Source organism: Rousettus aegyptiacus, unplaced genomic scaffold, assembly GCF_014176215.1.
Source record: "Rousettus aegyptiacus isolate mRouAeg1 unplaced genomic scaffold, mRouAeg1.p scaffold_m13_p_14, whole genome shotgun sequence".
Classification (NCBI taxonomy): Eukaryota; Metazoa; Chordata; class Mammalia; order Chiroptera; family Pteropodidae; genus Rousettus; species Rousettus aegyptiacus.
This window is the reverse complement of record NW_023416289.1, coordinates 23,752,767-23,769,889: the sequence shown is the minus strand read 5'-3', so window position 1 is coordinate 23,769,889 and position 17,123 is coordinate 23,752,767.

Here is a 17,123-nt window from a genome sequence, read left to right as displayed (position 1 = left end):
GCGGGCAGAAGCAGAATCTCTCTATTTTGAAGATGCCTGTTGAGAATAGACTGCACAAGCTCAGATCTGGACGGTAGAAGGACTTGTGAAATATGTCTGAAAACCTATGGGAAAAAGGGGTGTGAAATGGCTTTTGTTATTGGAAGTGTATTTTATTACCTTAGTTTGGAAGGCTGTTTGCAGACTGGAAATGCTTTCGCCAGCATCCTCCCCACAGGTGGAGAAGGTTTTCTGTATTTGCAGCCTGTCTCCTTCCCTATTCATCATTCTGCTTCTCTCCTCCTATGCACATGTCATGGGCCTCTCTATTTGAAGACTTTATCGGTATTTATCTTGTAGCCTTTAATAAATCACTTGCTGATTGCGTGTGGTCCAGGGTATTTTACATGAGTGGAGCACCACCCTATCCCCACTTCACTACATTTCTCTGACATGTCTGAGTAACTTCTGTTTTGGCTCTCTCGCTCTGAAATGGGAACTAAAAAACTCGGGCGAAATTGGCTGTCTCAAAATGCTTGTTAGTGGAGAGAGAGGAGTTTAACCTAATCTAATTATCTATGCTCATTATGTTATCAAAGGATGCACAATTAAAACAGAAACTTTTGTCAAAATACAATAGCGAGGACCACTGAAAATGAAATTTGCCTTTCATTGGGGAATGGACTTTAATGTCTCATCTTACTGAGTCTTTTCAGTTTGTGGTACATTATAAACTAAGTGGGCAAATTACAATCCTCAGGTCAAATCTGGTCCACCTCCTGATCTGTAAATAAAGCTTTATTGAAACAAAACCACGCCCATATTGCCTAGGGCTGCTTTTCTTGCTACAACAGTGGAGTTGAGTAGTTGCAACAGACATCTTCTGGCCCACAAAGCTTAAATGATTTATTGTCCGACCTTTTACAGAAAGTTTGCTGGTCTCTGTTACAGACATTTCACAGCTACAATGGGTGGTGGTGCCGATCTCTGTCCCAGGGATCCTCTTATGCATGCTTCAATTCTGAAGTCAGATCTGTCAGGGACTACAGTACATATTCCCGTGTGCACGTGTATGTGCGCACACGTGCGTGCACGTGCCCGCATCAGCGAGGTGCCTGCCTGGATTTAAGGGGCAAGTCTTGCAGGTCTGTACACAAGCTCAGTGGTCACCTGGGAGGCAGAGTTTTGTGTTCTTTCCCTCATTAAGTGTGTATAGTTTTGAGTCTTTTCTGCAATTACTATTATAAAATAGTTATAAAACAATGACAAAATTCATCCTTCTCACATGGCCTAATTTTCCCTGCGTGGTTTGTGTTAGTGAAGTCCTGTCCCTATAAGGGAATCAGGCAAGGCAAGTGCCCTTTGTAGGCAGGGACTCCAAGAGGGTTGTGTGATACCTGAGTTCATGGTTGCAGTTCCCGGGCACATGGAGAATGAGCAATTATAGTTATATTTTTGGCATGAAAACAAAAGAAAAGAGTGAAATAAATTTATACTCACACAATTATTTTTTCTCCATCTATCTCCTTTTCTGTATACCCTTTATTTTCTCTTTATTATTATCATTTTATTATTATTATTATTATTATTAATTATTATTTTGGTCAGAGTAATCAATATAGAAGATTTTTAAGCAATGAGATAATTCCTCTTTAGATCGATTAGTTCATTTTCTAGTAGAGTCAGTATTTTTGAGCTCCTGCTATATGCCAGCTATAGTTATAGAAGGGACCTTTATCCTCGATGACATTCTGAGCCCCCTCTCTCCACCCACCGTCAGGGGTCTCCCATGTTTATCCTGTTCTCATGCTTTTTCAGAGTGTCTCCTGTCCTCTCCTTGAGGCTGCCATCCCCTGCTCTCCGGGTACATTTCAATTTATCGTTTAAAACCAAGTTCTAGGCTTTGGTGTCACCTCTCCCAGGAATCTGCCCTGTGCCTCCCAGACTGGGGGCGAGGCCCCCCCCTTGGTCAGCTCTCATGGCATCACCCTCTGCGCGTCGCACCCTAGAACGTGACGTGCAGAGTTGTGGTGATCATCTCTCTGCGGAAGCGTGGCTTCTTGAGGGAGGGACAGGACAGTGTGTGGTTCTGTGCCTGGAAGAGGGAGAGAAGAGAGCTGATCATGCTCGCCCTGTGTTCGGCTCTTCACGTACACCTTCTCGTTTAGTCCATGAAATGAAGTCCTTCCTACTCTATTTGACAGATGGGGAAAGTCTCAGAGATGGACATCCACGTACCCTAGAGTTATAAATGGTGGGCTGAGGATAGAACCCGCTCCGACTTCAAAGCTCATAGCGTTCCTATCATGTCAGATTGTGTCTGGTGTTTAACGGCGAGAGGGAAGGAATAAGGATGGTTGGAGGGGCTTATAAATTAGGAGGAAACAGACACAGGAAGACGCGGCACTGCAGTGTGTTTACGTGCCACGCTAGAAGGGCACGGCGTAGAAGCAGCGTCCAGCCCTGCGCACCAGGGCGTGTGGGTGGAGATGAGGGACTTGGAACAGGGAAAAATACAAACGGAGAGGAATTACTTATACTTTTTCTTTAAAAATGAAAATGAAAAAGCATTTTTTTTTTTTTTTTAAATTTGGAAATTTACTGAGGAAAAAATGCCTTGGTATCTTCCGATTCTGAATTCTGAGTTTCTGAGGCAGGGCTAAGGTTCCCTTTTGTTGGCAGGGGGACACCTACAGGCTCACACACTGGCGTGAACGCCAGGCTCTAATAAAGACCTGCTCCCCTGTTTTCCTGCCATTTTCCAATTGAAAACACACTTAATACCGACAGGTTTTTGGCAGAGGCCAGATCTTCACCAGGTTAAAGTCATTACACTGGAAACAGAAGAGTCAATATTCCAGTTTAGGGAGTTCAGCTCAACTTCTCTTGGAAAGAACGCTTGCCTCGTCCTCCACCCACCTCTCCCCCAGGACTTGGTTCTCTCAACCGAAATAGTCATCTCTTTATCACACCAGGGCGCTTGTGAGGCCATTGTGTGGGCTTTCTGGAATGAAGTTCTCATTGGAAGCAGCGGCTTCCTCCCCTCACCTCCCCCTCCAGGAACTTGGGGAATGTGATTTTCCGTTTGCGAATCTGTGCGTTTGGACAGAGCGGTTCTCTTTACTGGCGACGTGTTTGGCCTGGTCTCCATTCAACTTTCTTAAGAAAGTTGCTGCTGTTGTTTTGGCTGTGTGGACAGGCGAACAGAGTTGTGAATTGAGCCAGTCATCTGGAAAATGCAGGCTGCAGAGATTTTAGGTCCGTGTGTCTAGAAGACGGAACCAATGATAAAATGTTCAACCTGGGGGCTTGCATGACCCTTATTCAACCACCCTCGCATGTTATAGAAGGGGATGCTGAGGTCCAGAAAGGTGAAGGTACTTGATCGGCATCTCAAAGAACACTTCTGGCAGATGCTATATTAGAATCCTGGCCTCGATCCCCAAGCCCATGCCCACCCCATCCCTTGCTCACGTGTCCCTGTATTATTCCCGCAAATATTTTCCTTTTAGGTCTAAACCCAATGAGTGGGACTACAGGGTACAAATATTCTGGGGCGTTGTCTTTTTCTGGCTAATTTTGTGACGAGTTGCAGGAATGCAACAAAGTGGACCAGACTCTAGGCCCCAGGTACATGCACGAGATGCTGGGTGAGGGAGCATGGGATTTGGACCCAAGGCTGACTTGGGTGTGAGTGTCAACCCGGTCACCCAGGACTGGAGAGCTGGGCCAAGTCACTTCTATTCTGAAATCTTGGTTTCTCATCAGTACGTTGAGCCTGTTGGCACCTGTGTCATGGGATAATTGTGAAGTGTAAATGAAAGAATTTATGTGGGAAATGCTTGGTAGCCTAGTGCTCGCTCGCTATACATTGGCTATCTCTCTTCTTCCTCCTCTGTGTTTTAGGTGCAGATTTGTCACCTTAATTATATTCACTTTTGTGATTCCTGAAGTCTTGGGGGATATAGTAAGACAGGAAAAGAGAGAAAAAGGAATATTTGTTGAGCATCTATTGCCTGCCAAGCCATTTGCTTCCAGAACCATCTTGTAATTAACTCTGGGATGTTCTTCTCAGGACTAAGGAGAAGCAGTAAAATCTTTCTCTGAAAGCTCTTATGTGTGGCCACTCATGACCATACACAGAGTTCAGGATAACATTAAACAGGCCTTGAATTTACTCCAACCCCAACCCAGTCCAAAGTGGTGGAGACACAGGAGTGGCTGTTCATTTGCTTCATCTTACCCTCCGCCTGAGTATAGACAAGCTTTTACTGAAGAATTGAATACGCGTAGTAGAAAGTAGCCCACAAAACCTAAAATATTTACTGTCCGACTCTTCACAGAAAAGGTTTGCTAGCCTTTAATCTAGACAGACTATGTGTCATTTGAAAAATTAGGAAATGAGACCAGAGTAGTGGAATATGCATTAAAATAGAAAATTATTTTCTTGTAAAGCTGTGTATAATGAATCATTAGGCACAAGAAAATAATATTCGGGGTCTACGTGCATAACCATTCTAAAATTATATAATGCTAACATATTGTTCATTACTCTCTGCATGAATAAAAGATGGCTATGTTTTTGCTTTTCTCAAAAAATTCTAATAAACTGTTTTTGATAACCCTAATCAAATAGAGATTAGATGGAAAAAAAATCCACTCTGAAAATGATTTGAAATGAATTCTTATAATATTAGTTGATACCATATGTCATAGATGGCATAGTCCCTATTTCAGTTCATTTGGCTTTAGATCATGAGCATTTCCCATGTCATTAACATTTTTCATAAATGTAATTACTGATGGTTGCATAATATTTTGCTCTATAGAATTGCCATAATTTATATAATCATAAAAAATATATTTGTTTTTTTTAAAGTTTTTTATTATACTGAATCTTTATACATAAATCTCGGTTCACAATTCTGATTTTTTCTTGGCATAGATACCTAAAAGTAGAATTCCTGGCCAAAACACATGAATGTTTTAATGGTATTTATGCATTTTATAAATTTCTTTTTGAAAGGATTGTCCAATTTGAGGACAATCCTACCTTGAGGATGAGGACGTTTGTCTTATTATACTCCTTGAACCAATGTATATTGTTATTTTTTTTAGCCTTTCCGGTGATGATATGTAAAAATAGTATTTTATTTTTGTTTTAATCAGCATGTTCTGATTGCCATTCAAGGTGAAAGTTTTTCCATGTGATACTAGCTATTTGCGTTTGATGTTCTGAAAACACACAATTCTAATTATATGCCCTTTTACTGAGAACTCAAAATACTTTTAGAACTTCCCTTGATCTATTTATTAATCACTTTTATTGATTAGTTCTACCATTTTCATTTGTTAGTGTTTTTTAATTGGTTGTAAATGGCCCTTTCTGACCATAACCCCATCCCTATCCTACCCTGCTCCTTCACTCCCCTCTGAGTGTGCTTTTTGTCATCCTAATGAACTGCATTTCCTCATCTCAACCCTGTTCTCCTGGGCTACCAATTTCCTTTGCAAACTGCAAAGCACCGTATTAATGTTGATGATGTAATTGTTCAACCATGGCCTCATGTGTAGTCATTTCAGCATCACTTTTAACAGCCTCATTGCCTTGACCTTCCATTGCTTCTGTCTAGCCAATCACAAGTCCTAATAAAGCCAACTTATGTTTAATATGTGGGGGCACTTCTAGAGAGAATCTCAGAGGTAGAGTTATTCAATGCATTTATTTGACACACATTCATTGAGCATCTACTATGTTTCAGGCACTGTTCTAAGTATTTGGGATATGTCCACTTTATGGGTGAGACATACCGTAATCAGTACCCAAAGAAATATGTAAACTAGTTATATGTGCTGTAGAAAAAGAAAAAGTAGAGCTTAGTAAAGGTGATCAGAGGTAGGAGGGTGGTTGTAATCTTCAATGACCTGGTCAGGTTAGCCTTCAATAAAAAGGTAAGATTTGAGCAAAGACTTCAAGCAGGTGAGGGGGACAAATGTGTAAGATCCAGAGGAAGAGCACTCCAGGCAAAGAAAACAACCTTCAGGTGGCCCTAAGTTGAGAGTGTACCTGGTATAGTCAAAGAACAGCAAGGGGAGTAAGTAATGTCGGGAGTGGAAAAGTCATGGGGAAAGACAGGAGAGAGGGACAGAGAGGTTAAGAAAGAGTCTCAACTATGTAAGGCCATTCTAAAGAGTATGGAGTTTACTCTGGGTGGAATGGGGGAGCAGGGCCTGAAAACAGTGTCTCGAACAGAGCATCGACTTGATCTAACTCAGGTTTTGAAAGGGCTACCAGCTGGCTGTAATGAGAAGCTTCTGCAGAGAAGCAAAGGTGGGAATTATACAACTATGTAGTAGTGGTGAGAGAGGATGGTAGCTTGGTTCATGGTGGCAGTGGTGGAGGTGGAGAGAGGTTATCAGATTCTAGATATATTTTGAAGGTACATCCAACTGGACTGACTGCTAGACTGGATACAAGGTCTTAGAGAAAGAGAGAAAAAAAGGATAACTCCAAGGTTTTGGGCATGAGTAGCTGTTAGGATGGGCTGCCATCAGCTGAGATAGGGAAGGTTATGGGAGGAGCAGGCTTTGAGGTTAAAGACTGGGAATTGCTTTTGGATACATTGCATGTGAGATGTCTGATTAGGGCTTTAGCGGGGAGATATAGACTAGGTAGAGTAGAGCAGAATACAGGAGAGAGGTCTGAGCTCGAAATATAAAGTTGAGAGTTGCCAGGCTATAGATGTTATTTAAAGCTAACAGTGTGCATGATACCCCAAGGGAGAGCGTGCAGCTAGAGAATGACCAGCTCCTCTACAAATTACTGTGTTCTGTCAGCTGCACTCTATGTGCACACTGCTAATTCTTTTACTTTTTCCTTGACTTACTAACTCTGTGCTTTCCAATCTGGGCGACGTCTCCTGCCAAGAGTTACAGAAAAGATTATATGATATCATATACTCTGCATCTTTCTTGACCTCAAATATGATTTAAAACACTCAGGAAAAAATGTTTCTATTAAAATTATATTTTATGGAGTAGCATTCAAGTCGATTAAAAAAAAAGAAACCAAAATGTTTTAGAGAAAATTCATGTTTTTTCTAGGATTTATCTCATCTCTCTCATTTGGCCAAAGCCTGGGGGTACATGTCCCCCAGGTTAGGGGTACTGTGGTGGACCATTAGGGACGTAGCCTCATTAATCCTCCATTGCAGAAGAATGTCTCAGGTTAACACCTTTGTTCTTCATCTTACTCAGCTTTAGAACTTTTGATTGTTTCTCCGATCAGATCTTTTTCCCTATGTGAGGGTTTCTAAAGCATGGAGTGTAGTCTCTGAAAGAATATTCCAAGAAGCGGATAAAAGTAGTTTGGGCCATGGCAGCACCCTTGTAATAAATGTATGGCCTCCTATGCTGGTGATTTTGTACTCAGCATTCCGTGAATGTGTGATTCTTGGATCCATTTGTTAAAAATACAATTTCAGGACTTTGTACTTATATTTCATGTAACTCAATTTATCTTCACAACTTTCACATTTGAATATGAATTAAAATTGTAGTCTCTCATAGAGCATACACACCAGCAAAGTAGGGGGGCCAACCCAAGGGATCCAGGAAAAGGTGGATTCAACTCAGAAGAGCGATGAGGTCTTGAGGAGGTCCTTAGATGTGGCTGGGCTATGTCTATTCCTACACACCATTTGTTGAGATTGAAACAGAAGAATGGAAGGCTCCGGAAAAGAGATATTTTGGGGATGAAGTCTTTGACCCTTTCATGAGACACTAGAAATAATCAAGGATTCAAGAAAGACAAACAGTTGGAGAATAGAAAGGCAGTTTAGAACTCCATGAAAAACTAAAAACTGTACAAGCAGAGCAATGTTATTTTTGCTGTTAACTTGATTGACTACCCTTGCAGAGGAAGCCCAGGCTTGTTTTTAAACATAGGGTAAGACCCTTTTGGAGCAAAGCATATTCTTAGGGTAAACCAACATTTATTGAGCATTCGTTATGTGTTAGTACTTTTTTGAGTATAATCACCTTTTATAAAATAATTACTAATTCCCTGCGGGGTAACCATTATAATCTATATTTTACAGTGACAAAAACTTAGATATAGAGAAGATAAGAAACTAGCCTTAAATTGTGCAGCCACTTAGTGAGTGGCACATTTGGATTTGGACCTGATCTGCTTTGCTTTGAAAGCCTAAGCTCTCTTCTACCCATGCTGTTCTCTCTCGAGGTGTAGGCAGAACAGTTGCAGAAATGACTGTCAGCTGCTTAAATGCTATAGGTACAATCAGTGTTAATTAACAGCAGTAGAAGTCCAAAGTGAAACTACCCCAAGCTGAAGCACGACATTCATCCCCAGCCAATGCATATTAATTAATAATTAGTCAATTATTCTACCATAGTAATATTGAAGGTAGCACTTTTCAGAGTCCTTAAATTAGTGGTTCTCAACCAGGGGATCTGTTGCCTCAAGGGGACATTTGGCACTGACTGGGGGCGTGCTCCTGGCATCTCGTGGGTAGAGAGCAGGGATGCTGTGAAACATCCTACAGTGCACAGGCCGGGCCCCACTACCACCTGAACAAAGAATTATCCAGGCCCAGATGTCAGCAGTGCTGAGGTTGAGAAACCCTGCCCTACATAAGAGTGTATCCAGAAAAGGCAACACCTGCAATTGGAGGGACATGTGGACTCTTTCTCTTTTTTTTTTCTCCAAAAGATAATTGAGTTTATGTTTATTTTCTCACATTTAGCAGTGTTTTGATATGAAGTGAAAAGAAGCCATTTATAATAATCTAAATACAGCAACTACCCACTGATGTCCTGTCGAGGTTCAGGCATATTTATAAAGTGTGTTGGTTTGTGGAGTGTGTGTACTCTGTGTGAGGTAGGTTGCATAAACATATAGCCTGTTACGGTGTGTGTGTGTGTGTGTGTGTGTGTGTGTGTACATGTGTATACGTGCTTGCTGGTTTTGTTGGGAATTATACATTGGGTTTTGGAAAAAGATGCCCCCCATTACCTCAAACTGTAAGCCTTCACTTCTTCCTATTAAGATTTCCCTTGCAACTTGGCCTCTTTTAAACTCCTATCTTGTACATTCTCTCTTCTAATCTAATACCTCCGCGTACATATCTAAACATGATCAGTGACAGTTTTCGCTGTGGGGTGAGGCTTTCACTGACAAGGCCAGTGAGCGCTGATTTGAGACCAGCCATTGTGAGTGACTTCAGCTGTCTCTTCAAGTGACATCCAGCTACTTGAGAAAGGAGAGATGACGAAAGTTCTTTGGACAGAAAACTTTCGCTGACAAGAAGGTGACAGGTCCTTGCACAGCTGGTCTCTGATGTGCCTCGGAAGGGGCCTGCAGAGTGACTAATTTGAGCTTTGCAGTAGCTGGGAGGAGGCTTGGGGCCCGTGCACTCTCAGGGCTTGGAGAAGTGAGTAAGACAGACTGGCAGTGGACGGAGGCTGGAGGAACCCATCGTTGGTGGGCAGCAGGCCAGGGAACCCCAGCTGTTTAGAACATGAGAACATTGAAAATATTCATAGTGAATGGACATCTGTTGTTTTTGCCTTCCCAGGACCCCACTCTTCCTTCTCCTGGTAACAGAACCTCATGTTTCTTCAGGCAAACTTGCTCAAGAAAGGAAAGCTAACCCATCTACTCTCATTGGGTTGGAGCCACCCCTGGCTTCCTGGTTCCAGGCATTAGCCAGTCCTCATGCCCATTCCCTTCATTACAGTGATTGGTTCAGGGAAGGGTTGGTGGCCCAAGGTGATCCAGTGAGACTCAGGTCTGTGCCTTTTGCCACAATTATTAGAAAAGAGACACTCTTTCTCCCTGCAGTCACCAACCTGTGGATGTAAACCTGGAATTTTTAGGAATCACCATGTGGAACAAGCTAGTTGGTTTTCCGAACCAACTCAGAGAACGAAATAGCTGAGAAATGGACAGAAAGAGACATTTCAGTCCTAATGAAATTATTCGAGCCCCTAATTCAACTGTGTCTGAAGGCCCCTCTATCCTAGACTTTTCTGTTACACAAATGAATGAATTCTTGTTTTCCCTTTTGTGGATTTAAATTGGTTTCTTAACAGAAAGATTACCGATCAATACAAATAGTTACCATGTTCGAGTGCCTGCTGCGTTACAGGCACCGTATGTCCATGAGACCATTTATCCTTGCAGTGGCCTGTGGTATAGGCACTACTGGTGTCTCATTTTAGAGATAAGAACATCTCAGACTCAGGGAGTTTAGGCGATGCCCAAGGGTGACAACTAATAAGGGTGGCAAGTTCTCTGTCTTAACAACATCGCAGCTTCTTTTCCTGTGGGGAGAGGAGGCAACATTGTGCGTTTTTGAGCCAGACCATCTGGCTTTCAGTCTTTGTCTTAATGCTTCTTGGCTATATGCCATTTATAGGAAACAACTTTTCTGTACCTCGGTTTTCTCATCTGTACAAAGGAGATTGTAAATAATCATATCTGCTTTAAGGTGGTTGTGAGGATTAAGGGAGTGAATGCATGTGAAGTACTTACAGCGATGCCTGGATCCCAATAATCACTCAATGCATGTTAGTGAGCATTATTTTCTGTGACTAGGAGTGAGCTGGGTGACTGCTTTGGGGGCAGGGCCCAAGCTGTGCTCACTTAGAAAGGGTACCCCAGGAGCCCTGACCACTTCTACTGACTGACTAGACCTAAAGTTAATTATCCTGTCAAAATGGGAGAAGTCTTAAAAAATAATGAGTGTCTTAAATAGGTAGCACACCATGTTTCATTTATTTATATGTTCCATAAGTGTTTATGGAGTAAGTGCTCAGCATGGGATGTTGGGTTGGATACAGGCATGAAGAGATAAGAGTCCTTCCCTCCACTGAAAGAAATTAAAACACTAATAATTTTAATAGAACAGGGGAAGTGTGTACTGTAAGAAGTAAAGCACTATGAAGGCTTGAAGGATTTGAAAAAGAAGAACAAAATGAAAGGTTTCAGGGAACAGATGTTGGATAGGCAGGGTCCCAGTGTACAGTTAGGATATTTCAGGAGAGAGAAAAGTAAGTGCCAAGCCACAGAAAATATGGATCACACTCCTATATTCTCCTTCATAGGGAAGGAGAGTGTGTATAGCTTCAATGCCATGATTAGGTTCCCAGTGTGTAACGGTCATACTGATGTGTTGCAGGACTGGATAATCACTAGAGTTCACTTAGAGTTGACTACAGTTTAAGGTCTATTCTTCAGCTTATCAACACGTGGGATCAAAGCCCATCTAAGCTAATCTGGCCCAACATAAAAGCAGAAAACTGGCCATTATGTACCTCTCCTTACACTGATGTCCTTTTGATTTGTACAGAGGTCCTTACATTCTGACAACCTCTTGTGCATCCATAGGGAAGTCCTACCCTTTTCTTTTCTTTCTTGGCAGAGTCAGAAAGATGTCTTGGCTTCTTCACCTGTATTATTTCCTAACATTATATACTCTCCCTAGGGATGTCAGACAGGCTCTATTCATTGATCCTCCACACCTCCCCTCCTTACCACTGAGGGCCCATCATTCCCTCTTCCTGGACCAGAGAATCTTTTCTGTTTCTCTGGTGAAGCCAGTAGGCTCTCTATACAAAAACTGAAATATAACCAATCATATTTAAAAGGGCCGGATCGGAGGGGAAAGAGTGAGGACTGAGACCCTTGGAGGACCAGGGACTCTAGACGTGAGCAGGGTTTGGCATTTAAAATATGACTAGTTTGAACTGAGATGTATGTTAAGTATAAAATGCACACTAGGTTTTGAAGACTTAGTCCCAAAAACAAAAATAAAAACAATGTAAAGCATCTCCTTAACGACAACATTTTTATATTGATTAAATATTGAAATGATAACATTTTGGGTATGTCAGGTAACTAAAATATATTATTAAAAAGAATTTTTCCTGCTCGTTTTAAAAATGTGATTATTAGCAAATTAAAAATGACACATGTGGGTCTTCTATTTATGGCTTGTTTTAGTTGTATTTCTATTGGACGGAGCAGCTCCAGGCGAAAGAAATAGTATGTGCAAAGGGACAGAGGCAGGCAAAGCATGAGGTAGTGTAGAAAACCAGCTGGCTGCAAATGTGAGGAGTGGGGAGATGGGTAACGTAGGCGCAGACCAAACCGTCTGAGGAAGCTGGAGTGACATCCTGGCTGCTGTGGGTAGCTACTGAAGAGTTTAAATATGGGGACTTCATGGACAGATTTATGTAATTAATCTTCAGGGTGGTCAGCTGGAAGGAAGGACTCTGACTGGTAGAAGATGCTGAGAAGGTGATTGTCCAGGACAGGTATATTTTTTTCCTGTGGCTGCTGTAACAGATCACCACAAACTTGGTCCATAGAACAGCAAGAACGTACTCTCTCAAAGTTCTGGAGGCCAGAAATCCAAAATCAAGGTGTCCACAGGGCCATGTTCTCTCTGGAGTTTCTAGGGGAGAATCCTTTGTCTCTTCCAGCTTCTGGTGGCTCCTGGTGTTCCCTGGCTTGGGCAGAATCACTCCAATCTCTTCCTCTGTCTTCACGTGGCCTTCCCTGTGTGTCTGTGTGTCCCAAATCTCCCTCTGCCTTCCTGTTGTAAGGACACCTAATATTGGATTTAGGGCTCACCCTAAATGCAAGATGAGCTCATGTTGAGACCCTGTACTTAATCACATCTTCAAAGACGCTTTTTCTAATTAAGGTCACCTTCACGGGTTCAGGGGCTTAGAACTTGGACGTGTTTCGGGAGGCCACTATTTAATGTACCACAACAGGTGATAAGAGTCTGAATAAAGATAGGGTAGTAGGAATGGAACTGAGAGAATATATTTGAACAATATTTAGAATACAATTGAGATTAATGCTTAAAGTGATACAATGTCCAAGATTTATTTCACAAAAACCCAAAAGCGGAGAGGAAGTGAGTGGAGTATAAGTTAAACAAAATTTACCCAAGTCAGGAAACTATTGAAGCTGGTGGTTATATAGAGGTCATTGTACTATCCTCTTTACTTTTGTACATTATGACATTTTCCAAAATAAAAAATATGTCAAAAGAAGATAATCAAGAACACTCAATTTTCTTATGTATTTACTTATTAGTTAAATTTAAGTTTTGGCTAAGCAATCACAGTGTGCCTGGCATTTGCTGAGTCTCTTGTTGATGGATCGTGGGGTAGCCACAGATTTGTTTGTTTTTCCAGTGACATGACATTCTTGTATCACCTGACAAATAGGCCTAAAGATTTACTTTGTGTGGAGGCATGTACATCTGCGACAAGATTTTGTCTTAGGATAAATGCCCTTTCATCACGGGCGAATGAGAAATTCATGTCACCTTGTCCAAACCCAGAGCAGTCAAAACCTACAACTAGCCAGAGTCTTGTTGCAAGGAAACAGTTTATTTTTCTTAATCATTTCAGTGTCACTTACAAGTAGGAATGAACGACAGCGATCCCTTCCTGACTCCATAAACTAACTGTCATGGGGAAAGATGAGCCTATTTAACTGCGGGAAAATGCTGAACTATTTTAATTGTCTTGTCTCCATAGCAGGCGGTTGTTATCAGAGTGGAGGATGGGGAGGCAGAGCCCAGTGAAATATTAGATGCAGACAAGACGGGATGTGATTCTGTAGTTTAATCCATGTGCTTTTTCCAGATCATTTCGAGTTTCGTTGTAAAGTCTGGTATAAAAATGATGTCAGAAGAATGGTTTGCTGGGTTATTTAAAAGCCTGCATACACCATTTACAAAGTATGTTGTTGACAGTTAAAAACGACATATCTATTATTCATGGGGTCCCCCTTGATATAGACGAGGTTGCTTGAACTTGGCGGCTGTAAATGAACTTGGTGCCTGAAAGAGGAGAGTAATGGCATTCGCAATGTAAACCTGTGCTGAAATGTATCTTGGACTATTTGGGGACCTCAATATCACAGTTTTCCAGAGGGCTGACCACCTCAGGGACATCTGAGTCTGATATAAGCAGCGCTTGATGAAATTTCCCTGTACCCTCTGATTGTTTATCTTGGTTTCCTTGTTTAATCTTCATTTCGGGGTCTGTCTTCTTCCAACTGCTGCGTTCAGGAGCACACACCCTGGATTTAGACCCCAGCGATGCCAGCTGTCAACCTGGAAACCTGAGTTTGGCTGCGCAGCCCCTCTCAGGACCAGTTTCCTCTTCTTTAAAATGGATCCAATGATTTCTAGCTGTTTCAAAATGTCATTGAGAAAATTAAATAGTATGATGCATGTGATAGACTTAGCACAACGTTTACCCTATGTGAATCACTCGATAAATGTTAGGTATTAATTAGTTTCAGAATAAAGAGGTTTGCTCAAAAGCATTGAGAGAAGAAAATGAAATCCAAGTGCTGAAGTGTGGTCTGTGGACCCGCAGCTGCAGAATCACTACCAGGGAGCTTGTTAGACATGCAGGACGTCAGCCTCCACCCTGGACCTGCTGAATGGACATCTGCACTTTGCCATGACCCCCAGGTCATTTGTAGGCACATTAAAAATGAGAAGCGCTGGACACACTCCTGTTACAGGAGACATAAACGATATTGCGAGGGAGGGTTTCCCTGTTGCCCCAGAGCTGGAAGCACAAGGTGCTGAGGATCCCATCCATTTCAGAGAGCTGTCAGTAGTTGGAGCTAGACAGTCTTCTGGATCCCAGCCCCACCCCTGCTTTCTGAGGGTCTGCGGAACCAGCTCTCCCACTCGTCTAAGTCAGCAGAAGCCTGGGGATGGGGGTCCATGGGAGAATCATCAGTCAGGAGAGGTTGGCTTAGACCGCAGTGGGTTTGTGAAATTTTCCTTCTGCTCCTCTCAAAGCCCAGTAAGGATGCTTTTGAGAACATCACTTTCGAAGACTAGGGATGCTTTAAAGAAGCAGAAATAGGCATGGCATACCCATTGGATGGCGACTGACTTGGGACCCTTCAGGCCCAGCCTGGCGGTGTCATTTTAACAGAGGGAGCATGGTGAGAATATTTTTGGGAAATATTGACATGTGTCCCCTGGAATTTGGGAGTATATCTGGACATAGGGAGTAGAGGCTGATGCTTCCTTCTAGAGATTTCTGAAGGTCAGTATGTGGTTGGGAAAAAAGCTGAAGAAAGTACCAGCTCCAAGCCTTTGTGATCTTTGGGGAGTATAGAAAGGAACCTCCATGGGAAAAAGCATGGAGTGAGAAGAGAATCAGGCTTTGTGATGCTCTCAGATGGGGTAAGTGGGGGCAGGGATCATTAGTGTGGCTGAACATAAACCAAGCTTCCCATCTGCAGGGTCCTTGGTGGTGGACTGGGTTGGGGTGAAGCTGTCCACTAATCAAGTGTACCACAACTCCTCTGTGAGGAGATCACCATGTTGACAAAGGTAGTCGGCAGCCAACAGAGTCCTCATGCAATGGCGGAGTGGCTGTGTTGCAACTCTGCCACCAGGCAAGTGACCATTTTCCTCCTAGTCCTCAATTCCAGGAAGGAGATACCCTCGAATCAACCTTTGGGTTCCTCCCCTCTTCAAAGTGCTAAGAAGGGAGGAGTGAAAATGAGAACAGCTCCCCTCCAAGTTCCCCGATCCACAGGCCCAGCTGATGAGGCGGAAGGGGAAGGGTTTCAAAGTAGATATGAGTTTGGAGTTTCAAGATGGCCTGGACTTCTAATATGAGAAAGTGACCATGATGTTTTGGAATCTACTTAAAAATTTACTAAGAGAATAGAGTTAGAAAATCAGCAGGTTGTAGTCCAAGGCAGTGACTAGAGAAAAAATACAGTGTTTCTGGTTTATGTCTCTCTGAGTTGTACCACTCTGAGCTGAAAACACAGATTCCTTTCAGGTATTTAACATCCACCGTTTGGGCCATCTGTCAGCAATCTGGCTTTCACGATTGGCAGTAACTTTCAGTTGTGCTCAAGGATGGATTTGAACCCCTTGCTTGGTGCTGCGATCAGAGAGTGAGCCCTGCCCACTCACCAACCTGTCCTCCTCAACCCTGCTTTGTCAACCTCTGTTCATTTTCATGGACACAGTGACACTCTGCTGTGTTGTTTACTTATAAATACTGATACTGAAAAGAAAACCAAGTGTTGATTTAGCTAACAGCAGGAAAGTGAGACTGAAGACCTCTAAGAAAGGAATGATTCAGATTGCAAAGCAGAAATTTGGGAGAACATGGAGAGATGGCGGACTGCCTCCATGGTAGCGTCAATCTATGCTATGAATGTGTTGACTAGAAGTTTCATGTTGAGACAAAGGGAAGTATTCAAGAAGTTAATGCCTCTTTATCTCAGGAGTGAGTAGACTTTCCATGGGCTATATTCAACTTTCAGTAATTACTGATTGCTACAAATATTCAAAAGGCTGTCAATGAGAAGTGGGATTGGCATTACTCCAGGATATGGACTCAAAACCAATGGAGGGAAAAATTTGGAGGATAGAAGTTCACTGGACAGTAAGAGCTGCCTTACAGAGGAATGGGCCTTGGGCCTTCTGTCACATGAGTCATGAAATTTCAGTGGTTTTGAAGCTATAAGAGACCTACGTTATATCGACATCTCTGGATCCAGTGTTTCTGATGCTATACCTATATGTGATAAGTCCCAGATAGCCGATAGCACTGAGTTAAAAGGGTAAGCCCTTCAAGAGTTAACTGTAACATCAATGCATAATGGACTAGAACAGAAATCTGTAGTTATTGCCTTAATGACAATAAAAATAATAGCTAAAATTATTGAGCACTTGCTATGTGCCAGATGCTCTGCTAAACCACTCATCCATCCACCCATTCATCTATCCATCTACTCATCCATCCATCATCCATCCATCCATCCATCCATCCATCCATCCATCCATCCATTCTTCCATTCATCCATCCAGCATCTATCATCTACTTCTCATCGTTTTAAATCTCCAAGAGGACCTATTATTTTGTCAATTTTGCAGATTGGGCTCCCAAGTTCATAGTTTTGGTCTGTAACCTGGTTGAGATTATTCAACATCCAAAGATAAAATGAGTCTTCAGAGCTGGGCCTAGTCATCTCTGAGAATATGGGAAAGGAGCGACGCAGAAGCAGAGTCTCAGAGGGCAAGGGCTGCCTAGGCATTACTCAA